The 26500-nt window shown below is 40.7% G+C and overlaps 1 pseudogene; it reads right to left on the reverse strand.

The window, feature by feature from the left end:
- On the reverse strand, positions 1 to 24698 carry LOC141994669 (tetratricopeptide repeat protein 24-like; annotated as a pseudogene).
- Between the last annotated feature and the right edge of the window lie 1802 nt (positions 24699 to 26500).

Raw genomic sequence — 26500 nt, forward strand, 5'->3', positions numbered from 1 at the left:
TTACAGTGGAATAAGGTGAGATGACATTGAATTTGCTCTGGAAGTTGCACTCCTTTCACCTTCAGTATATCCATCTCTCCGTTTCTTTTTATTACCCAAATACTCGTTCTGTGGCTCCTCATACAGACTGAAAAAAATTGAATAGAAATTGGTGCTTGAGTCGTCTTTTTATCCTTTCATCGTGATCACATACATAATGCACGTTTCTAATGCACACCCAGGGCCAAATTCACCCCTGTTTTGTAATTCCATTGTCTGTATGTTCTGAGATTTTAGTCTTTGAAATATGGGAAATTCTGTGGTTTTCAAATTAGACAAGTGATTCATCAACTCCTAGCTGGTCTTAAAATGTTCATGTTTTAAAATCAAAATGAAACTGCGCACTACCTCTGAAGGGCTAATGCCAATAAAACAGCATAGGATTACTAAAATAACCTTAATAAAGTGACATCTAGTGGCTATGCAGAGACTTACTGAAAGTAGAAGATGAAGTTGTCTGGGAAGAGGAGAATCCATACAACTGATGTGTGTGCAGTTTGTGATGTGAACCTAGACATTCAGAGGAATAACCATGACAGGACATAACAAGGGAATTGCTCTTCCTCACAGTCTGACTGTTTCTGACTCAGGTTTTCAGTACATGACTGGATAAATCTTCCACAACGAACTGTCCTCTAAAATATCTAACAGCATGGAATCATTGCTGCAACAAAAATACTGCGTCTTCAGTTGTTTCCATTTGATTTTCAAAAGTTACATAAACTATGATATCAACAGCTGCTCTCCCAGGTTTGGTATTTGAGCATGCAGGTAGCCATTTGTAACTTTTAAGTGTCTAGTAGTTGTGCATGCAATTACTGGAAACAAGCTTCTGGCAATAAAACTTACTACATACATTTTTAAAAATCTGATTCAGGTTTGGACACGGTGGAATGATCAGATACTTTGACTCCTAATTGCTGGTACTAAAATATACTAATGTTTTGTAGAAAGGACTCTGGCTGCCTATTGCAGAGTTTGATGTCAAAGTTCTTAGTTTGGGTCAGTACAGGTGCAGCAATGAAATCACACCCCCCCCTTTTTTTTTAAAGGAAAAAAAAATCTCGAACTTTTTCACCACCACCTGTTACCTGGTGATTCTGAGCCTATGTCATGGGAAGCAGCGTATCCTTGAGGTTAGAACTCAGGACTGGGAGTCCAGATCTGGGGTGAAATCCTAGCCCCATCAAAGTCAACTGAATCAGGATTTCACCGCTAGATTTTAATTCCAGCTTTGACACTGACTAACTCTGTGGTTTTATATAAATCAACTAACCTCTGTTTCTCCATCTGTAAAATAGGAATAATATGCTAATACTTTTAATTCTCAATATAACTTTGCAGGAGTGCGGCAAGGTTTTATTTAATTAGTGTTTACAAAATGCTTTGCCGTTCTCGGATGTAAGGTGCTAGAGAAGGGCTAAAGTAGTAGGGTCATTCGGTGACTGATGCATGACCCACCCACTCCTTGAATTTTTAGAAAGAAATTTGTGTGCTGCTGAAACTATAATTTTGTTTTTGTTTTTAAAGGGTGTGTGCGTGTGTGTGTGTGTGTGTGTGTGTGTGTGTGTGTGTGTGTGATAAAAGCAGAGTTTAATGTCATCTTTCTCTCAGAAGTGGAGCATTTGACAGGGAATTGGAGAGCAGCATAATAGTCTCACCATTGTCCTTTTTACATAACAATACTAACATGCATATTTTACTGCTTAAAAGCTGAGTGACTGCCTCATACTTGTGTCTAAAACAACAAACCAAAGAGACATCTCTCCTCCTTATGCATCTTGAGTCTTAGCATTCTTTCATTAAATACATGTGCCACTGATGTTGTCAATGACCTATTCCTCTTGTGCCAAATTTTGCTCTCATGGGCAGCCCTTAAATCACATTGACTGCCAGGGATAGAAGTGAGGGCAGAGTCTGGCTGCTCAGAAGTACTGGGAATGGCCCAGGTTTCAACAATATTTGTAATGTTTATGCTGAGTTTATAGCTTCTTTGCTGTATTTTATTTCATCTCATGCATATCAATTTGACTTGAGTCTCTTAAATAACGGTTGCTTAATATTAACAAAGCCAAATTTGCCAAGTGTACTGGAGTTTTGTGTGTTTAAAACAGAACATGGACTATAGAGAGAAGTTTGGTGTTTTAGGTCTCTGAAATCTGACCAACTAAAGCACTGCTGTAACTTACTATGTTTCTTGTTCAGATTCCACAGAATCATGGTCATCTCTGGCAACTTTGGGAGAAGATTGCTATGAAAGAGCAAAGGATTTTTTTATTATTATTCTAATAAGCACAGTATTTCTAGTAAAACTGACATGATACAGAACAGATTCTAAATTTGTTTGGCTTCTCTATTGGGACTCTAGATTTACACCATTTGTAAGTGAGGGGAGAATCCACTCCCAAGCTCCTGGATTCATTAGTAGGTTTTTTATTCTAATTATATAAAATAGAATTAGGTTGTGGAAGTGAAATGGAATAGAGCTGCCAGTTTCCAACCCTAAAAGGTGAAAGCATATTACGAGGATTTCAGAACTGAATGAAGAAGTTCTGATTATGCAGAATACATGAGTGTGTAAAAAAAAAATCAATCTGTTCTGAATTGAATAGTTAGATTCAAACTTTAATCTGAAGATGAAGTTGTTTGTGTTTAAATCTGAAGTGGCTTATGCAGCTGTGAATCAATAGGGTTTTAGAGAGACAACCCTGGGAGTCAGGAAACTTAGAAAAATAACAGGAAGCCCACACTTCACAAAATGCGGTGCGGGTGAGTGCCGGAAGGGCAGGATTGCGGCCAACTTTCTAATTGCAAAAAACCGAACACCCTTGCCCCGCCCCTTCTCTGAGGCCCCGCCCCACTCCCTCCATCTCCGCTCCCTCTGTTGCTTGCTGTCCCCACCCTCACTCACTCACTCATTTTCACTGGGCTGGGGAGGGTCCCTTTTCGACCACATGTTCTTGTTGAAAACCGGACACCTGGCAACCCTAGGCAGCGCACTGGACGGGCCAGCGTTGAAGCGCAGGCCGGACCCTGTTAGCCCATCATTGCCAGCCTGGGGTCCCGGCTATGGGAGGGGAAGAGCCCCCTGCAGCACAGCCCGGGAAGCAGGAAGGGGGCTGGGGACAGAGCGTGGGCGGGACCACGCAAGGCTGTTTGGGGAGACACAACCCCCCCTGCCTTTGAGACCCACCGCCCATGATTCCAAGCCTTACTTTCCAGCCAGAAATTTGCCTAAAAAATTTCTTGGCTTCCTCTCAAGGCCATCATACAAAAGCTTAACTCGCTGTCTTATCATTTTTCTGGTCCCTTCTGCCTACTTTCTGCCTGCTTCTGATGTGCACACAGTTCCACCTAATTAATCCTCAGCCCTTGTGTTTGCATTCAGTGTAGTCTAGTCTTTGGATAGTCAGTCCCCACCTAATATTTCCTATTGCTCTGGTTATCACTAAACAAGGGAGAAGGTAGGTGAGATAATATCTCTGATTGGACCAACTTTTGACTAGACTAGAGCTGTTGAGGGGATCCTCTGGCACATGGATGTGAGATCAGAAGGGAATAAGTTTAGGAGGTCCCCAGGGATCTTTTCCCCTCTGACTCAAGGCTCTGGACAATGCTGCAGACTGCATGTGTTCCAGAGAGCTCATTCTGTCATCCACCAGTGCTACCTCCTCTCGCAACACAGATGGGACAGCTGCTGCTCACCTTCCCTTTCTAGGTGAATGCCAAGTGCTACAGCACACACTGCGCTTGTTAGCAACTAGCAGGAGGGAGAAAGGGAGTCCAGCAAATGAGCAATGATTTTTAAAGTTAGCTTTTGTTTTCATGTTTTGTAATGATTCTCCCTGCCCTAAACTTACAGCTGCTGTTGTGTTTGAAAAGCCATCTCTTCATGAAATAGGACACTGATGACTGGTTTGATATTTAATAACATCCCTCAGTTTCCCTAAAACCCTTTCTCTGAAGAGATCAGATGTTTCCTGTTTCAGGAAAAAAAAGAAAGGGAAAAGTCAAAACAGTTAGATATTTCACTGTGAGGAAAATCCAAACATGAGCTGTAATCTTCCTTGATAAATACCCCATATTTACACTATCTTTTGCCTTGCCATTACACTATATTTTCTTTGTTCATTTTAATGTTTCCTACATCACTACAATGTATTTTCTCTGGGGTATTTAAAGCAGTATATCTACTTGTGTATAACTCAGCCCTTCTCTCTCCTGTCAGTTGTCATTTTTTTGTCTCGTTAAATTTTTCAACAAAAATTTTTCACCTAAAACAATTTTTCATTGTTGGGTTTTTTTGTGTGTAATTTACCAGAGCTAATATTTCCCTTAAAAATAACTTGCAAATGCTTCACTCCAGTGGCAGAATGTCAGCTAAACAGTGACATGCCTCTTGTTTGTGCAGAGAGCTTGAAAATAATTTGCTCTCATTATACTGGGTTCCATCATATAGTGGGAAAAGAGAAAAATCTAAACAATTTAAGTTTAACTGTGAGACAAATCCAAACGTGAACCGTAATCTTTGATAAATGCCATAGTGGCAATAACTAGATATTAATATTGAAAACCCTTTTTTTTTTTTTTAAATGAGGCTGGGTTGCTTGAGGTTGCAGGACACTATAGCCAGTGGTGGCTCTGATGTATATTTGCAAACATGCTTTCATCCAAGGTCCTTTTTCGCCTGTTCCTTTACGCTCTAAAACACAGATCAGACCTTTGCTGTAGAATGGGATGTTCCAAACAAAAACACACCCACCATGAGTTACTCCCCCCCCCCCGCTTTAACTGCTCTTTGAACTCTTTATCTCATCTTTGCAGCAAGCACAGTTACGCACTTTCCCTGAAATACAGGGCATGCACTGGCCACTCAAATCAACAGCAGTGCCTCTCTCAGGAGGGGCTCTGTGATCTTTGCAGCTATTACTCTGACCTACAGAATTTGAGAAAATCATTGCCAGTTTAATAAAAAAAAAAAAAAAGAGAGGCCGACCTGCTGGTTGAGATGATCAATGTTCTACATCAGAAACTACTTTTGCTAATTAATTCACAGTGTGTGAGATTCCCTAGTTAGCTGTTATGAAATGCATTTGTTACATAATATATTACATTTTAGGCATAGCAGAATGCACTTCAGTGAGCAGAATTTTAAATAGTTGATTGAAACTTTCTGCCTCTTTTTTTTTTTTTTAAATAATGCCTCTAAGACCACCACTCCTGTAAAGCTCCTTTTCATCACCCACTCAGCTGACAGATACTGTGTGGGAGGAAAGGTTGCATTTAGGAAGGTGCAGCTAAAGACTCAATTCTCTAGCTGCTATGTGTGTGGAACTCCCACTGGAGTGAATGGGAACTCTTCATAAGGTGCAGGCTCTGAGAAAACAGCTTACATTATTTCCTAATGCTGACAAAAAAAAGTCTTTATCTTCTGTGTGCATTACATATTGTGTGCAAACAGTGCAAACAAAAAGTGCCTTTGACTTTCCAAACAGAGTCAGCGCTTGTTTGTAATAAGAGATGGCCTGATCTAAGTCACCTAGGCAGAAACTAGTAGCACCCAATCCTTCGCAGACTTGTTGCTGGCCATACAAATCACCTGTAAGAGATCATATCATTGCTATTCAAAGTTTGTTATTCTGTCTATATAAATTCAACTTTAAAACACAGAATGGACAAGTCAGTGTGTACAGGGTTGAAATGTGTTGGATGCAGGGTATTCCTGAGCTAAATGGATGATGGTTTGATCCTATTCCAGTAAATAGTGTGGAGGTGGGGGAGGGTTATTGTTTGGTTGCTTTATTTTGCTTTGACAGGACATTGGAGCTTCTATTCCAGGAAAGATAAGATGTTTCATTTCAGGAACAATTGCTATCGATTTGAAGCAAGAAGGATGCAATGATTTCAGGCTCACCTATGTTAACTAAAATATTTTTTCTCCCTCTAATAATTTTAGCAGTAGCTAAACTACTGCTAATTTGGGGCCTAATCCAATGCACATTACCAGACACGATGGTGCCAGACATTAAATGAATAACCGCACGCATGTTAAATTCTGTGTATTCAGATATAATGAGTTTAATGAAGAAATTAAAGTTTAGATGGCAATTCCAATAGACAATTGCATTCTGTGTTTCTAACTTGAGGGAAAACATTCTTGCTGAAACATGGCAGGCTTGTTCACATTAAAATATAGTTTGCTGATTTTAAATATTTTTTGTTTTTACATTCAGAACTCAAATGCTTAGTTGATCTCAGCTACAAAATAACTATTAATGAATTCAACAAGAAATTGTGGCTCCATGTAGGCAAAACAGTGAAGACACATACTTAAATCCATCCTTGTTCAACAAAGCACTTAAGCACATTATATTTAAACTCATGCTTAAGTATTTTGCCTAGAACAGTCTTCAATGAAGACAAGAGGAAAGACTCATTGGCTTCAATGAGCTTCAGATCAGTCCCTATTAGGTTTATACTCCACCATTTGGATATTTAGTATAGTAGGTAGGTGTGCAAATGACCAGACAACTCCACAATGACTACACAGCACTGAATGTTAGAGAACAGGTTATTCCAGAGGAGAGGGGCACTAGCTTTTCCCTTTTCAGGACTTCTGATTTCTGATGATGCAGTATGGCTGTTTGGTGGTTTGTATTGAATTACACCCACTAGTCACACCATATTCCCTTTGGGTGTTCATTTTACCAAAATGTGAAAGACTTGAGGAGGGGAGGGTCCAGCAGCAGGTGCTAAATTAAGTGGAGGACGCTGGTGACCACTTAAATTCTGAAAGCCACATGTTGGAAGTCAACACTGCAGACCTGATAGTATTACACTGCCCCCAAAGTTTGTGTTAACTGATAAACCTGTATCTGAAATTTCCTTCTTTTATCTACTCATCATTAAATTAAATCTACTCATCATTAAATTAGGTGCCAAGGTAACGCAGGGGTCTCAGATTGGTCTCAGTACAGTGAGAGATATTATTTACTATCCCACAGCTAGTTTAAATACCTACACATGTCACGGTGATTGGGACAGAATGACAGACTTAATGTTAAATTATTTTGCTTTTAGTGACTTCATGTAGATATTAATTGTAATGTAACACAAATTATTTTAATTCAAGTGTATTGATGTTGGAGGAGATTATTTCTCTCTGGTGCTCATTTAATACCAAAGAGAAGAACATTCTTTTCCCATTGTAATGGCTCCCTTGGGGGGGCGGGGAAAGAACAAATTTAAAAAAATCTTCTGTTGACATTGTAAACAATTGTGCTGATCTTGATGAGCAAGAAACTCATGAGGCACTTCCATGAAAAATCTTCCATTGATATTGGTAACCGTAGAAACTCTGTTCCAGACCTGATCTTATGCCAGTGAAACAATTATTGGTTCTTTTCAATGAAGTCCAATGTCAATGGACTTCTAGTTTAGACATTTTTAAGTGTCAGGCACTTTGATGTTGTATAGACTTTTTGGACACCAAACAATATCAATACAAAGGTATGGGACACTTCCTCTGTAGTGGGAGCCAGTTAATTATGGGTCCTCCAAGCATGATGTGAAATCAGTGGATTCAGCCTGCTGCAGACTAATACTACTGATTTATTAAGAGCAGAAAATGCGGGTTTATTACAAATCTGAAATTATAGTGGCTGGAGGCAGCTCTCTTACCCACATCCACAAATGCATTAAGTGCTTCTTGATAGTAATACTCTGCCATGCCATAGTTTTTCAGCTGGCTGTAAGCATATGCTAAATTGCAGAGACTTTGTCCTTGGGCATTTCTCTCTCTCAGTACACCTAAAGCAAAGATTAATGTAAGTAATTCATGAGTTATAGTTACATAAACAGATTTATACATTCTCCCATATTCTGCATGAACAATTGGGTCCATGAATGTACTGTTTAAAATTATCTATGCTATTAATTGTTTAAGTATCACTATTTTACTTGTATTACATTTTAACTTACAGACATGATGTGCCCTGAAGCAAAGCAATAAACCTATATTATTATGGTGGAGATTGAAAGAAATACTTTGTTTGCAGTTACTATAGAATCAGTACAGGTATCTGGGGAAAATTCCTTTGTTATAACTTGTCTTGGTGTATATTTTAATACTGATTTGTTCAGGGGTGGCTCTAGACATAGGCTAAGTAGTTAGTTTGAATTCTAGGCCTAAACATGTTGACATGTGACCCTTTAAACCAGGTTTGGTATAAGCAATATCTTTCAGCAAGCTAGCTGAGAGGGACAAGACTTTGAAGACACTGATTAGCCAAACGTCTTTAATTAGCAAGGGAATGAAACAGTGCATCAATGGTGGGGAAAAACTTACCAAAGCCTGGTGCAAACCACCTTTAAAACTGAACAAGTCAAGCACAGAAGTTGAGAGAGACAAGGTAGATGAGATAATATCTTTCATTGCACCAGCTTCTGTTTGGTGTGGAAGATACAATCTTTCAGATCTCCTCTTTGCATATTACCTCACCTACCTTGTGTTTCTCATATCCTTGACCAACACTGCTGCAACAGGACAGAAATTGTAAGGATCACATAGAAGGATTTCTGAGCAATTATTATTTTTACTGTATAAACTGGAACAATGAAAATAATTGTAGTGTGTGGCTTATGTCTCCACAGCCTGAAAGAGGAGCAGAGAAAATATCAAAGTGGAAAAAAGTACAATGAGAGCAAACAGTACCAAAAATGTGCTTGAACTGGGTGCACAGTATATGTGCTACCCACACCTCCTCCTCCCCCCCACACTTCTTCAGATGGTACTGGTGAGAGAGGTTTTGCTCATTTCCATCCCTGCCTAGAAATGTCATTTACCTTGGTGTGTGGGTTCTGAAAACTTCAGTATCTGTTTGCAGTGTTAGCTGTAGCAATGTTGGTCCCAGGGTATTAGAGACAAAAGGTGGGTGAGGTAACATCTTTTATTGGACCAACTTCTCTTGGCGAAAGAGACAATCTTTTGAGCTACACGGAGCTCTTCTTAAAGAAGAGAGCTTGTCTCTTTTGCCAACAGAAGTTGGTCCAATAAAAGATATTACCTCCCCCACATTGTAAGAGTTAGGTAATGCAGTCGGACAGACACAGCCTTGTGTGTTTTGTGGCAAAATATGTGAGCTGGATGCATAGAAAATGTGACAAAAGACCAGTGTGTTGTGTTGGTGCAGGGGAGATCAAGAGGATTTTATTAATTTTTAAATGTTAGTATCTCTCGTGTTAAGAATCACTGGTGTAAGGCTGCAGTTACCTTAGTTACTGATACTTTAATAAACAATGTGTCTCGAAGCAAGTCTTGCCTAGTACTATGTAATGTATTTGTTTACCCTGTAAGGTTTTTTTAATTAATCCTGGGCTATTTGCAGAACACATGATCTTTGTTCCTTTGGAAACTTGCTGAGTTTTCCTCACCTAAGGTCATTGTTCTTTGCTTCGTTTTACAATAAATGTTGTTTGTTAAACAGGAGGAACTGTGATGTCATAGTCAGAGGCTTGTGATTTCAGGTGAGGGAAAGCCAGCAGGTTCAGATGACCTTCTAAAGAACAAAAGCCTGCTGTCGTACAAATATCCAACTAATGAAAAGCAGGGGAAGGAAAAGCATAAAATTAGATGCTTTGGAGGCAGAATTGTTCCAATAGAGATATTTTTCATGAGGCATCAGTGGTTCTTTATAGTTGCTTTATGACTAACCTAAATCCATTATAACCATGCTGTACCTTTTTGAATGTACAGCATGCTGATATCCCATGCAAAATGCATGGCTAGCCCGACTAGAAATACAAGCATTCAAAAGGATGCCAGAAAAATATCAAAAAGACAGCAAAGAAGGAAAAAAGATAATGTCTGGTCCAAACCTTACTATCCTTACGTATGACAAAATCCTACAATCTTTGAGTATCCAAAGCTCACTGACTGAAATATACATATTTCTTCATAGTGATAGTATAGTCCAGTGGATAGGGCACCTGGCTAGGTATCAAGATGCCTGGATTCTATTCTGGCTCTTGATGCTCAGTATGCAAACTTTAGCAACTCACTGTACTTCTCTGTGCCTCAGTTTCCCCCATCTACAGATGCTTACTCACTATTGTGGAGCATTTTGAAGTCTATAGATAAACATCTATAGGTATGCTGATTAAATGGAAGGATAGGGCCTTCAATCTGTAGTCAGGCAGCATTTCTATTCACTTTGATAGGACTTTTGCCTGAGCAAGGACTGCAGGATTTGGATCTGCGAACTTTTATTAGGTTCACCTAAGGAAAATAGAGTTAACAACCAGATTTCCTTAACAATTAATGAGTACTTTATAGGACTTAATCTGATTTAGGACAACTGAAATACTGGTCATGTTGAGTGGTTAACAGCCTCTGCACCAATCCCAGGGACATTTTCCTTCTAGACATTGTTTGCCATAATCTTGCTGCATTAAGGCACCACACTTGAATTCAATCCTTTTTTAAAAAGTCTGTGTAATGTTTAATGAAAACACTATGGAAGATCTGTAATTTTTCACTGTTAGTTATTTATGTAAGTGCTTGTGCATCGTTCACTTCCTCTCAATCAAGTTAATTAAAAACACAAGCCCATATTCACTCTGCTGGGATTGTGCTCAAAGTCCTGGCAGCTGTGGGTCTAGGCATGGGGTCCAAGTATTTCAAGTGTGAGGCTTAACCATAAATCTTTATTAGCATATTCACCCATTCCCCAAATTTTCTTCCTTAGAACATTTCATAGGCTAGAAGATGGCACAAAATAGTTTTGCTGAATCTGTCCCAAATTCTGTAGTCAATTCCTGTTCAGCAAAATACTTAAGCATGTGTTTAAGTCTCATTGACATAAAGTTAAGTATGTGCTTGAATGGTTTGCTGAAATGGGGCCTGCAATGGGGTCTACAAACCCCGTACTGCTCAGAGACAGAAGGGGGAGGAGAACCTCTCTTGTCTACAAGCAAGCAGTTTGACCACACCCCTTGCAGCTGTCACAGCTGCCAGTCATGGAGACAGGCACCCACAGCTGCAGCCAATAGAGGCAACAAGGCCTGCTATAAAAGAGAGAATACAGAGAAAGAAGGGGAGGCAGAAAGGCCTGAAACAGAAAGGGGCAACACTCCTGTACTGGGCTGCCTCCACAAACACAGCCAAGAGACTGAAGCAGACTGCTAGACTCAGTTAGAGGGGAGAGTCAGTGGTGAAAGTGAGCCAGTATGGTGTACTGGTAAGAAGCTGGTACCGGCCCATACGCAGCCCACGTTAGGGTCCGTACCGGCAGCAGGAAGGGGCAACAGTGTTAAAGTGCTGCCACAGTGCTGCAGGGGCCACCGACGGGGGGCAAAAAAGGGCAGCTGCCCCAGGGCCGGCGATTCCTGTCTGATCAGGGCTGGCCTTACCATGAGGCGAACTGAGGCGGCTGCCTCAGGTGCCAGACTGTAGGGGTGAGGGGGCACCACTAGGACCCAGAGTGGAGACAATTGTGTCTGCTGCTGGTGCAGATTTTCCAAAGGACTGGAAAATCTGGCTAGAAATCTGGCATGCCATGAGAAGGCAGCAAATCATCAGAGAGCATTCCATAGGTGGAAAGAGCTTGAGATGAGACTAAGGTTAAAGGCCACCATAGATGATCAGCATCAAGAGAAGATTGCACCAGAGTCTCTTTACTGGCAAAATGTTCTGAAAAGGCTCATTGTCATTGTGAGAATGCTTGCTACCCAAAACCTAGCACTGCGTGGCACTTCAGATCAGCTGTATTGCCAAACAATGGAAACTTCCTTAAAATTGTGGAGGTGATGGCTGAGTTTGACGCTGTACTCCAGGAGCATCTAAGAAGAGTCACCACCCAAGAAATGTACACACACCACTATCTTGGAAAAATAATTCAAAATGAGATCATACAGTTCCTGGCAACAAAAGTCAAATAGGAGATTGTGGCAGATCTGAAGTCAGCAAGATATTACTCTGTTATTCTGGACTGCACACCTGACATCAGCCAGGTGCGTTTTGTAATAACAACAGAACCTAGTGAAAATGTCCCTGCAATGGTGACTGTCAGAGAGCATTTTCTAGAATTTATTGACAGTGATGATACTACAGTAGCTGGTATGACAAATGTGCTACTTAAAAAGCTGGAATTGAGAATGGGAATTGCGATAGCTGACATGAGAGGTCAGGTCTACGATAATGGTGCCAACATGAGAGGAAAGAACAAAGGAGTGCAGACACGGATCCGAGAGTTAAACCTTCGAGCTTTTTTTGTCCCATGCAGTTCTCATTCATTGAACTTGGTGGTCAGTGATGCAGCATCAGCTTCTAGTGAGGCTGCTGAATTTTTTAATATAATTCAAAACATCTATGTATTTTTCTCTGCATCAACTCATCGATGACAAATTTTGAAGCAACATCTGGGAACATCCTCTCTGACACTGAAACCACTGAGTGCCACACAATGGGAAAGTCGAGTGGAGGTGATAAAGCCTATCAAACACCAAACTGGGAAGATAGATGATGCCATAGTTGCCATTATGGAGGATAATGCTATGACAGGAACTGTTCATGGGAGAACAGTGGCAGAGGGAAATGGAATCACCAGAAACATACATAACTTCAAATTTCTGTGTGGCTTAGTGTCGTGGCATGACATTCTGTTTGAAATAAATGTTGTAAGCAAGAGACTCCAAGGTGTTGACCTTGGTATATCTGGAGCAATGGAACAACTGGACAAAGCAAAGTCATACCTACAGTCTTACTGGTCAGATGAGGGATTTCAAAACGTTCTGAAGAGGGCACAGAAGTTGGCAGAGGAACTTCACACTGAAGCTATTTTCCCACTCATTCAAGAATACAAGAGTCACCGAAGAAGAAGACATTTTGATTACAAAGCACGGGATAATCCCATGAGAGACCCCAAACAACAATTCAAAGTTGAATTCTTTAACCAGGTGCTAGATTGTGCAAGACAGGCAGTTGAAGAATGTTTCATGCAGCTCAAGGAAAATGGCTGTATATTTGGGATGTTGTATGATATTCCAAAACTCCTCACTATACCTGAAGAAGACCTACACCAGCAATGCAGGGCACAAGAGACAGTGTTGACACATGATGACATACACATATACGATATTGATGCAAGTGATTTAGGTGATGAACTGAAAGCATTTTCAAGATACATTTCAGCAGGATCAACTCCAAAGGCTGTTCTGGAATATATGTGCACAAATAAGATGACCACCTTCTTTCCAAATGCTTTTGTTGCTCTGTGCATACTTCTAACACTTCCTGTAACAGTTGCCAGTGGAGAACGCAGCTTCTCCAAGCTGAAGTTAATAAAAACACATCTGCACTCCACAATGACACAGGAGAGGCTGGTCGGCCTTGCAACCATCTCAATAGAGCATAAGCTGGTCCAGACTGTGGACCTTCAGCAGGAAGCAGTTCAAATCTTTGCAGCCAAGAAGGCATGGAAAGCACCACTTTGATTTTTCAAACAGATAAAAATGCCAGTGTTTACTATGCAGACAAGAAAAGTAACATTTGCTGTTCAGGTGTTTGAAAGTTAAGTGTTACTTAAAACGCCTTGTTCAAAAAATTTTAAGTTGTTAGTTCTCTTTTATTGGAGTAGGTAGCAGAGCAGAACCATGAGAGGAGTATAACAGGAAGAAAACAGAATTGAGACCTTTCAAAGTTTTGGTCCAAGCGAGAGGACATGGGGGCATCATTTGAGCTCCCCGCCTCAGGTGCCAAAATGTTGTAGGCCGGCCCTGAGAGGTGAACCTCTCCACCCTGCTGAATGAATCACATGTTCAACACCTCACCGTACAGATGTGCTGCCTCGCCGTGATATCTCAATGAATTTTCATACTGGCATAAAGCATTGTAGATCGCTCCCAGGTTTTGTAGCAATACAGCTCTCTTCCATATAGAAAAGTTTGCCCCACTGCAGATTTGCATGGCTTTGATAAAGTATTTCCCAGCTTGGTGGAAGCACATCATTTCAGCATGGTGCAATCCAATGTGGTTGTAGAGTTTGCCTGAAAGGTAGCACAGCAACATTAACATTAGATAGCTGGGGCTGGGCAAAGAGAGAGGGGTTGGTACAATTTAGGACTAATAACTTGGCTATATTTTTCCATCCATAATGTTTCTAATTGGCTGAATGTATGATTAACTGCTTTTAGATGGTGATGTTTACAAGGCTATTTGAGGTAAATGAACTCCAGATCAATGTACAGTACAAGACACCATGAGCAGGCTGAGCCTGTGCGACATAATGGGTAATATGTTGCACAATTGGCTGAACCCTTCCTGTTGCATCTGGAAGTGCAAATGTGAAACTATTGCAACTGTGACCCAAAGCCAATGCTTATGTGCATGGGGCTCCTTTTAAATAATTGTGGCAAGTAAAAAAAGTAAGTAATAAATTAGCCATTTGTAGGAATTACAGTGATACTTTGCTGTTGTCAGTTTTCATCAGGGCTGGCTCTAGGTTTTGCTGTCCCAAGCAAAAAAAATTTTGGCAGCCTCCCCCGCGCCCCTTTTTTTGGCTTTTACACGTTTGCACTTTGCTATGTGTTTTTTGTTTGTTTGTTTGTTTTTGACTGTTACAAATTTTTAAAAAATGAAAACAGAGAATTTGTAGTTAGTGAAATACAACCATTTCCTACTAGTGTATTCATTTAATTTTAACAAAATCACAATTAATAACAATTTGGGTTCAACTATACACTGTAATGAAAAACGTTAGTGTCTTCCGGTGCGCCCGGTGTCTCATAAATTAAAAGAATTTATATGAACTGAATTTGTCTGGTTTTTATACTTGCGTAGTCTTTTAATAATTAAGTGAAATCTAAATTTTTTTGCAATGGTACTTTCAATTGAAATTAATGCAAGTCCTGACAAATGATTTTGAGCCATGGTGGACCTCAAATAATTTTTTAGTAATTTCAGTTTTGAGATACTGCGCTCACCAGAAGCCACTGATACTGGAATTGTTAAAAGAATGCGTAATGCTATAGCAGTGTTTGGAGTGAGGTGTACATTCCGCCTGTGGGCCCCCAGCCCGATCTCAGACCTAGCCCCACCCCCGCACAGGGGACAGTAACTGACAGAGTGGCTGGGGGGGCGGGTCAGCCATGGGGAGGGGGGCGGACCAGGGGCGCCCACCCAGGACTGAGCCGCCTGGGGCAGCAGGTCCCTTACTGGCTGCAGGTCCTGCCCCGATCTCGGGCTCCGGCTCGGCTCCGGCTCCTCTGCTGATTGTGACACGTGCGGCAGGGGCGGGAAGGGGGGAGGAGCCGCACCAGGGCAGGGACTGCCCCTGGGCCAGGACCTCCGCGCTGAGCCCGCCGCCCTGCCCCACTCAGGGGCTCATTGGTTGACTGAGCGGAGCCGGGGGAAAGAAATGCCGCCTCTGGAAATGTGTGTCCCCAAGCACGTGCTTGCTTTGCTGGTGCCTAGAGCTGGTCCTGGTTTTCACTGATGGAAATACCTGAACCACACTTGGAGAGCGGGACTGGGTTTTGAAATAGATGTACAACTGAAATTCTCTCACTTTCTATGGATCATGATACTTACTATCTATTAGCTAAGGCACAAGACTTTAAATAAAGTTATTAAAATTTGGTCCTCGGTTTGGCTGCATGAATCAGGAATTAAAAGCAGCGGCAACAGGCTAAAGCTTGCTTGCATGCCAGGCAAAGGCTTTGTGACACCGTTCACTACATGAAATCGCCCTTGAGAAAAAAAAGCAGAGAGATTTCTGTCTGGTGTTTAGACACCTCTGAAGGTTCTGGTACTTTACATAGATTCATAGATACTAAGGTCAGAAGGGACCATTATGATCATCTAGTCTGACCTCCTGCACAATGCAGGCCACAGAATCTCACCCACCCACTCCTGCAAAAAACCTCTTACCTATGTCTGAGCTATTGAAGTCCTCAAATCGTGGTTTAAAGACTTCAAGGAGCAGAGAATCCTCCAGCAAGTGACCCGTGCCCCATGGTACAGAGGAAGGCGAAAAACCTCCAGGGCCTCTTCCAATCTGCCCTGGAGGAAAATTCCTTCCAGACCCCAAATATGGCGATCAGCTAAACCCTGAGCATATGGGCAAGATTCACCAGCCAGATACTCAGGACGGAATTTTCTGTAGTAACTCGGATCCCACCCCATCTAACATCCCATCACAGGCCATTGGGCCTATTTACCATGAATATTTAAAGATCAGTTAATTGCCAAAATCATGTTATCCCATCATACCATCTCCTCCATAAACTTATTGAGTTTAATCTTGAAGCCAGATAGGTCTTTTGCCCCCACTGCTTCCCCTGGAAGGCTATTCCAAAACTTTACTCCTCTGATGGTTAGAAACCTTCGTCTAATTTCAAGTCTAAACTTCCCAGTGACCAGTTTATATCCATTTGTTCTTGTGTCCACATTGGTACTGAGCTTAAATAATTCCTCTCCCTCTCTGGTATTTATCCCTCTGATATATTTATAGAGAGCAATCATATCTCCCCTCAACCTTCTTTTAGTTCGGCTAAACAAGCCAAGCTCCTTGAGTCTTGTACTTGGCTGGATGCACATTTTTGTCTATTTAAATTCTGTAAGAAAACAACTTACACAGTTCTCTTTATCTTTATTGAAACAAAATTGGTAACTAAAGTTACTGACTTACCTAACAAATCCTGGTTAGTGATTCCAGAACACAGCTGTGCACATTCAGCTAAAGTCTCAAGCACTTCTGCCTTTGAGAACTTTTGACTCCGTATCATGTAGCTAGCTGCCTCCCTCATGGCCATGGCAGCATCTTCAGTTTTCTTTGCCTTTTGATAGGAGTGGCTGGCTAGCCTAAAGGAACATGCAGCTGAGGGTAGGTCTCCTACATTCACTGAACAATAGCCAAGTTTGATCAGAGCATCTGAGATGCTCTGTGTTTCACTAGGTATGTATTCACTAATAGCTCTCTGATAAAACTTCACCGCTTTAGAGTACTCCTTCATTTCATTGTAAGCAGCTGCAATGTTAAAGTAGAAATCACCATCTTTCTCCACAGATCCCTTTGATTTACACTTCAGCAGGCACTTCAGTCCTTTCTTTGGTTTGCCCATGGCAATATAGGCAGCCCCTAGATTGAAGAGACACCTCGTCTGACTTTTCATCTCAGGAACCCCATCAGCCAGAATGTACGCTTTCTTGAACATGCTCAGAGCCTGGGCTGCTTCATTGTTTTTTAAAGATGTAGTCCCAGCTTTAGACAGCTTTTGTATTTCATCCTGGATGGATGCATGGTGGCTAATGGCCTGCACTTCAGAGGAGCTGGAGACCAGAGTATTGGCCATTTCTTTGTATTGAATACAAACTGTGAAAGGAAGCAAATATTTATACTACTTGTATTTCAAAACTGAATTGAAATTGATGTGTGTGATTGTTTTGCATTCATTAAGAACTGAAAATATGTTCTTTATGATCTTTAGAAAACTGATTCCCATATTGGCATGCTGGGTATTTCTAAGGGATTTTGTGGGAGGTCAGCCAGGGTTTACAGCAGGGGAAACTGAATTGGGACTCTCTCCAGCATAATTCACTGAGGACTAATATATTCCATCTTCAGCTCTGTGAGGGTTAACCTTTTGTAAAGAAAACATAAATCACTCTCAAAATAAGTGCTATATGCCAAGTTTTTTAGCTGCACAGAATTTTCCCCCCTGAATTTATAAACACCTGAAAATAGGGGATTGTAATGGAAATGCAGCCAAGCCCTTAAAATAGTATTCAAATTCAAACACTACTACCAGAATACTCTTTGCTAACAGGCAAAGCTGTATCTGCTATTCACAGTATGGAATCCAGCATTGGCTACAGTCCTACAATATTGTCTGGCTCATCCTGCCTACAAAACAGGGAGCAAATGTAATTCTAATTCAAGAAATAACTGAAACACTTTAGATTGCTCTTACAAATGTACATTGAACCAGCCACTTAATGTGTCATTTTAGGTATTTCATATGAATTAGTTTAACTCAAGTCAAATATTTAAAATGGCATAGTGTGATTTTAAACTTTTTGGTAATGGAACTCTGTGGTTTGCAACTCCACCTATGTATAGACTGCTGTAGAATCCAGAGGTCAAATTGACCATTGTAAGTGGGCAAATGTTTTCTACAGTACATAAGTATACTTCATATTCACTATTTATTAGATCAGAAGCAATTCACTGTGAGATGAATAATAGAAAATGAATTAAGTGTCTGGATAGCACTGGAAATAGCCACATTTGTAGTAGTTGAGTAATCTAGAGAGCTTGTCTGGCCTGCCCAGTAAGAGCCTAATTCCAAACCCATTGAACTCAATGGGCGCCTTCATATTGACTTCAGTGGGCTTTGCCACAGCCCTTGAGTTACTCTACTGTAATATATGGTGATATCACAGAAAAAAATTCAAGGGGCATCAGTGAATTGTGAAGGCCGGTCAACCCACAACTGTCTAATGTGCATAAATGTTTTCAAAGCCCTGTCACAGGATGGCTGGCCCCTTAAGGGTTATTGAGCTCAGCCACTATGTCAGATTAGCTACCTTCTCCCCCATACCTCCCTGCCCCTTGCAAGCTGGTCCTGATCAGCTAGGTGATCAGGGCTGAGAACTCAGTTTGAAGGGAAAGAACCACAGAGAATGGGCAGACTTCTATGGAAGGCCTTGAGTGAGGGTCTGCAGATGACTTTAAGGGGACTCCAAGGAAACAGCCCTGACTCCCAGGCTCTATCCCAGAGCCACAGAGAGTGTGTCTTCACAGCAATTAGACACCGGCAGCTAGCTGCTGCCAGCTGGCTTGGGCTAATGGGCTGTTTAACTGTGATGTAAACATTCAGGCTTTGGCTGGCAGCTGGAGCCTGAGTCAACTGGCAGGGGCCAGCTGCTTGTGTCTATTGCAGTGTAGACATACCCAGAGAAACGAAACAATAGCCCAGAGGGGCTGAGTATGTGAAGCAGCCTGGAATTCATCGCTCCATCTTAGAATGAAGGGACTTAGAGCCGAGAAGGAGGGGAGCCCAAGTAGGCAAAAAAGAACCTTTTCTGTTTTTGAAACTTTTTGTTTGAACACTTGTTTCCCCAGAAGGGGATTGAATGCAGTGACCCAGCAGAAGGCTCAACCACATGTGTGCTTCTCTCCCCTCTCTCACCCGCAGAGACTAGAAACTGGGGCAGCAATACCTGCAGTGCACACTCGGCCACCAGGAGGCGCAGCAGGGCAGGCAAGCTGCCTGCTGAACCCAACAAATTATAACCTAATGTGTAGGCTTTGGCATATACTCAACATACTTTGGTGTGATTCAAATTGTAGAGGATTTTGGAGTATATTTTCAGACTTGTGTGTGTCCTTCAGACCACGGAATAGTTCTTTTTAAATGACCTTTATTAAAAGTGAGAAGTTAAAGTGCTTATGATCTGATTCTGAGTTTCAAAGAAATTCTGCAACAAGAATATGTAGACTACATTGTAATATTAGTTTCAGCTATCCTGGGAGCTCATCAGTTTCTCATATGTTTGGCTTAAACATACATTTTATTTCAAGTAATTTTGTAATGAACTTGATAATCTAGTTTCCTTATCAAGTGTGTAATATTTACATAGGTAAGAACCACTTTGCAAACAGGACTCTGATTAAAAATCATTATTAAAAATAATAAAAGCGACCACCAATCTTTGGTCCCATATGACCAGAGGTAATCTTGTAGCAGCATAAGATGATATAGTAAGACAATACATTTTATGTAGCGTAGTGTTACTCCATCACTTCTTTCCTATCCCTTCCAATATTATAACTTATTCTCTAGTCTAGGTAATACTTTGTTCTTGGTAGTGTCTGTGCTGCAGTTTAACCCAGGGCTCTCTACTAGGGCTTGATTTTTTTCAGCCCTTGACCTCCACTTGTGTGCATGCGAACCTGCACATCAATATTGCAGATACAAACACCTGCAAGCACAGCTGGTTGAAAAATGGAAAAACAATTTCACAAAAATAAATCAAAATGCATTTGTTTCATAGGCTTTGGAATGGGATAATTTCTTTTAAAAAATTTTGTGTTTATTTTTAACTCTGATTTTCAAAATTTGTTGTCCCTTTTCTCCTCCTTGCCTGTCTTTCAGTGATTCCAGTAAACTGAATAGTGTCAGGGTTCCTCCCCCCCCCCCGATTTTTTTCTACTCTAAATTTTCAAAACTACTTCAGCTTTAGAAACGTTAGAGGTGGCAGACTTACAGCATTTCATTTTTCCTTTTGCCACTTCTTAATGTTTGGAAAGTTGGGGAGATTTTGAAAAAAATTAGAGTGGAAAGAGGAAACATTTTCAAAACTCCCCCTCCCCCCAACCATTAATTCTGAGATTTCAGAAAACAAATACAAATGGCCTTTTTACGAGCTGAATGAATATAACAATTTTGGTTTGTTCTGAAGTTTCCTGTTGAAAATCCAAAGTCACTGAAATACTTTTCCCCTCAATTTTATTTTTATGCAAACCCATTTATTTTTTTAGCTGAAAAACTTCAACCAGCGTGCTCTTTAAACAGACTTACAGATGGACATAAATTTTGGAATTTTTAGTAGATGTTTGCACCTGCAAATGTTAACAAGTTTATATGTGCACTATTTTAAAGGTGGGCGCATGCATGCGAATATTGGCTAGAGACCCAGATATAAATCTACTCAAAGAGAGAAATGCTAGTCACCAGAACAAATCTTAAGTAAAAGAGCTTCGTGTTTAGGTACTACATGGTTGCTGAGTTGATGGAACTCTCTCCTAACCTGGAGGAAGGGTACAGAGAACCTTGGCAATTTGGCCATTGCCACTACCACACCCCACTGGACCCTAGTTTTCCCCTGTATCCCTAGGTGGAGTTAAAGACTAGGTTGAAAGACCCAGAAGCCACACTCCTGCCACTTAGCTGCCTCACAACTCACTCTCTCCATCCCTCTGTAGAGTGCTTGCCACTGCAGTACTTAGAAGTCATTTTGTAGGGCCTCTCTGCTTTAGGTCCTGGTGGGCAGGGGCAACACAGCATTTCTGCTGAATTTTTGGCCTTCTACTACCATGCTGTAGGCACAGGACTTAACCCTTAGAGAAATTTGAGGTGTTGATAAATGAGTAAATTGTTATGGCCAAGTCCCTCTTGACATGAGACACTCCAATAATCTATTTCATAACAAGCACTTCCTTTCCTATAAAGATTTTATTAAGGTTCCCAATAGGACAATAAGGGCCAGTCAGCCTAACTACAAGCTCTCTGGAATGGCTCAAGAGTATTCCACTTGAGAGTATTACCATTTAAGTTCATTTTATTGAATTTTGGCTCCTGCCCCACCAATTCCATTATCTGACAGCCAACATGGTAATGGAAGATCCCTATTTTCCCCAGCATATTAAGATGACTCATTTTCGGTTAGTCAAAAATCCTTCAAAAACGGTGATGCTTTTCCATTAGGCAACTTTTTTGCTGGAGCTTTTAAATGATAATGAACATAACCAATAGTACAGCATAGGATGTGAGGTGGTTAAAATGAATTAGTATTAAAAATCTAGCTTGCTTGGGATAGTCATATGAGATACACAGTCCTTGTCATGCTACTCCCTGGAGGCAGTATTCATACAGGATTGCAGCAGCAGAAAGTAAAAGTCTCCTACAAACAATATAATTAAGAACGCTAGAGACCTGATAAATAGATATATACATAGTTCTCCTGCTCAGGTCCCCTTATCAGTACAGTTGAGTTAACCACAATCTTTTGATAGTGCGGTATGCAGGAACTTTTTGCCAAATACAAATAACTTTTACTTTTTTACTTCTTAAAGTTAAAGGACCTGATTCTGATTTGATTCACAAGACTATAAATGTGGAGTAACTCAATGAATCCTTTGGTATAAACAAGAATCTGAATCTGTCCCCAAAACTTTGTACAATGAGTTTGCTGGTCTCTGTTTAGTAGGCATACATTCAAATCACAAAAACCTACAACCACTGTCCGCACTCATTGGCAGCCTGATTAGCAGTCTAAGCGGAGAGGTCAAGGATTGAATGAGCTGTGTGGACCATCTTCTTTGTCCCAGCCCTTTCGGTCAGAGTTGTGGCACGTTGGGACACTGTGGAGAAGCTCATTATTTATTTGTATCACAAAAGTGCCTTGGGGCCTTAATAGGGTCCAGAGAGCTATTGTGCTAGGCACTGTACAATCGTAGAACAAAAAAATGATCCTTATCTCTCAGAGTTTACAATCTAATTTCATCCTCCTGCTCTGTGGAGAGAGGACTTTACTGTCCAGAACTAAGCCCTGGCACCTTTCACATGTATTAAATTCATAACATTTAGAAAGGACAATGTTAGCCTTTATACCTAAATTGCTGCTGCCTACTTGAGCTGCCCTCTGTTGGAGAATGAACAAGCAGCAGGGATCAATAAATAATTTGCTTGTAAATTAAAATGTTAACAAGCAGTTGCCACTTGAAAATGTACAAATTAAGATGTCAAAATAGGCAAAAAGTTTAGTAAAAAAAAATATGGACATGGCCTTTGTATTTCAAGGTGAAGAACTGTGCTGAATAGTTTGAAAAATAAATCTGACCTTGCCATATTCTGCACATTTACAAAGCACATTTCCTACTCAGAATTAAAATATTGTATTTCTGTAGCATTTAGTCATCTATTTCTGACTGCAAGAAATAATATAACAAGTTATGGTGAGGAACAGCAACATGCCTTACAAGTTAAATTTAAAAATAATAATAATAAGAGCTTTGTAAGAACATCCTGAGGACAGCATGGGATTGATAATAATTTACCAATGTAATTGGTCATATAATTGTTTGAAAAAATTCCAGGGAGTCTTACATTACTAAAGAAAGCCAGACGCCTTGAAGCGCTGCTGCCTTTCCCCAAGCTTAGCCAGTGAAATGTTTGTCAGAGTCCTTAGCAACTTTTATTCACCTTTCCTAGGAGTGTTAAACCAAACCCACACTCAGCAGAGGAATCATGTGACTGGGGTATCTGCTCACAGTCATTTCCTGCTGTTTCCCTGCTGCAGTGGAGATTGTTATATTTGCTGTAAAGAGAGTGAAATGACATCTATCAAGGTTCTTATAAGGCCTCCATTACTGTAGTACTTGAGCACCTCACAATCTTTACAGGTTTCAGAGGAGCAGCCGTGTGAGTCTGTATCCGCAAAAAGAAAAGGAGTACCTGTGGCACCTTAGAGACTAACAAATTTATTTGAGCATAAGCTTTCGTGAGCTACAGCTCACTGGCATGCATCCGATGAAGTGAGCTGTAGCTCACTTCACTTATGCTCAAATAAATTTGTTAGTCTCTAAGGTGCCACAAGTACTCCTTTTCTTTTCACAATCTTTAATGTATTTACCCTCACCACACCGCTGTCAGGGTTAGAAATACTGTCATCTAGATGAGGAACAGACACTTGCTCTGGGTCACACAATTAATCCATGACAGAGCACAGAATTGAATCTCAGTCTCCCAAGTCCCTGGCTTGCATTCAAACCACTGAACTATCCTTTCAGACGTCTGTCCTAAAGACTCAAGGTCCAATCCAGTTGTCATGACGGCAAAATATTCCCTATGAGACAAATGAAGTTACTGAAACTGATGTGAGTTTTGCTTGCAGAAAGATTGCAGGATCAGATCCTCAGGGGTACTGCTAACTACTAAAGTGCTGCAGTTCTCTGGAAGCTGCAGTACATAATGTATTGCTCTCCCAGCAGTCAGATGCCAGATGCATGAAAAGAGGGCAGTGGCAGTGCAGTCTAAAGTTAGCCACCAACACTTGGAAGTGAAAAGGTCCAAGGGAAAACCATGCACATTTCATGACTAAGTAACAGAAATAAATACCATATGGAACAAATTGCTAAAAACAGGAATGTAGAAAATAAAGAAGAGTTGGCTAAATGAACACACCTGAGACCTGCAAAATAGCTGGAGGAGAAATTATATTAGTGTCTTCATAAAAGCAAAAGCTTAGCATGATTGTACAGATGTTACGTGTGTTTGTGTTAGTGATCATTCATTGGACATTTTTAAACATCGCTCTCTAAGCCACAGTAACATTTTAAAAATTATGAAATGGGCTTAGTCACTTCTAACACTTCACTTCTAAGTAAGTGTTTTATGTATGGTAATGGGATAAAGTTTCTAAAGCTGGGAAGATTTTTTTGTTTTGTTTTTGTTCTTTTAATACAGTGTTACTCTAAAAAGTGACTGAAAAATGGCATCTTGGGGTTCTGTGTTTAGCTCTCTCTAATGTGCATGTCAAATCACCTCAGACTACAGGCAAAAGGGTGTTTTTTCTAACTGACAATATCACAGGCTGGGATCTGAAAGTCAACCTGGGTTCTTAGTGGCTCATGCATCATACCCATAAATAAAAATTCTTCAATCAGAACTTAGTTAACAAACTAATAAATTTTTCCAAATTAAGGTTGATTTTGTGTAAATAGAATACCCAACCCCCTCAGATTTTGCATGTTCTAAACTTCAAATTAAATTTTCATAAATCCTATTCCTAATACACCACAAATCATAACATTTGGGCCTCTTGAAAAAGCACTGGTCTCACCTGTGTACCAAAAGCTCATGATTCTGTTGGGACTCATCCAAATTCCTTGAAGCTGTAATCTCTATCATGTCAGGCTCCTGTATGTAACACATCTAATAAACAAAAAGGCAAAGGAATGTGGTTGCTAGAGAAGTTGTTGGAAGCCCAGTTGATTAATTTGCTGAGATTTAGCTTGAAAATCACTTTTTTTTTTTTTTTTTGGCTTCATGAAATGAAAAGGTTGCTAATGGGAGCATGTGCTCAAGGGAATAGAAAGACCAGTGGCACACAGTCAAGACAGGAGCTGCTGAGAGACAGAAGAAATCTTGCTGAGAGAGACAGAAGGGCCTGCTGCCGGTTGTGCTGTAAAACAGATAAAAGACTTGGAACAAGAAAAGGGTACAAATACTCTTGCTGGCAGGGTAAATATTTTAGGTGGAGTTTTTCTTTCTTCCTTCTGTCTTTGTTTGAAAGCTGTTCTGTTCAACCGCAAAAGTTTCTCAGATTTCAAAGAACCCATTGTGATGTGAGGCAGAGATCCTAAAACCCCAGCTGCTGGTTGATTATTTTGTACCTTTTTGTTGTGGAGTAGGTTGGAATGTGTGTGGTTTGCATTTTACATTTTATTTAGCCACCGTGTTTTTACTGATTCAGATGCCTTTGAGGTGCATGCAGTGTTTGGTTTGATCGCTTTACAACAATGTACATGGCCTGTGACTTTGGACTGTCTACTATTAAAAAGGGTTCAGAGTAACAGCCGTGTTAGTCTGTATTCGCAAAAAGAAAAGGAGTACTTGTGGCACCTTAGAGACTAACCAATTTATTTGAGCATAAGCTTTCGTGAGCTACAGCTCACTTCATCGGATGCATACTGTGGAAACTGCAGAAGACATTATATACACAGAGACCATGAAACAATCCGATGAAGTGAGCTGTAGCTCACGAAAGCTCATGCTCAATAAATTGGTTAGTCTCTAAGGTGCCACAAGTCCTCCTTTTCTTTTTACTATTAAAAACTACTACTTCATGTACAGCCAGTAGTTGTTAGGAATATGTGCCTCTAAGCTGAGGTTTGTGCAGCACCTCTCTCTCTCTCCAAGACTTCATGGAGCAGCTTGTGTGCTTACTCCATCCAGTTTGTTGTAATTAGGTCATGGGACTGGGCAGCAGTCACACTCCGAGGACTTCCTTTCCTTGTGATTATTTTGATATCCAAGGGGAAAGTAATTATTTTCCTTATTCTCCTGATGGTTCCCCTTCCATGCCACCCTCTCCAAAAAACCACATGTGCCTGATTTTGCTCCCTTCTGTGCAGGGAGGTTAACACCAGGACCATGAACATTAGATGCAGACAGGGATCTCAGAGAGACAAGGTGGGTGAGGTAATATCTTTTATTGGAGCAATGTCTATTGGTGGAAAGTACAAGTTTTCAAGCTACATAGAGCTCTTCTTCAGGTCTGTGGGACTGACATGGCTACAACAACGCTGCAAACATATGGGGATTTAGACATTTAAGGTGAAATCCTCACCTCCTTGAAGCCAATGTGAAAGCTCCCGCTGACATCAGTGAGGTGAGGATTTCATCCTTTGGTGGCAGGAGGCATATGTTAAACAAGTTCCCTGCAATGCTTAGTCAGCACTAACCCGTATTTTGACCACTTTTTTGACACCAACCTCCAGCATGGTGTCACCTGTAGTGTATGCGTGATAGGGAGGCAATGATATTATGATTTTGTTTTCTGTGTCATGCAAATTAAATGTCTGGGATCTCTCTGCCAGTTGTCGGGTATTGGAGTGGGGTTTGTAATGCTGCAGTTAATTCAAGATGGTTGTCATTGTGTACGCTTGCTCTCTCTGCT

Source organism: Natator depressus, chromosome 10 (assembly GCF_965152275.1).
Source record: "Natator depressus isolate rNatDep1 chromosome 10, rNatDep2.hap1, whole genome shotgun sequence".
Taxonomy (NCBI): domain Eukaryota; kingdom Metazoa; phylum Chordata; order Testudines; family Cheloniidae; genus Natator; species Natator depressus.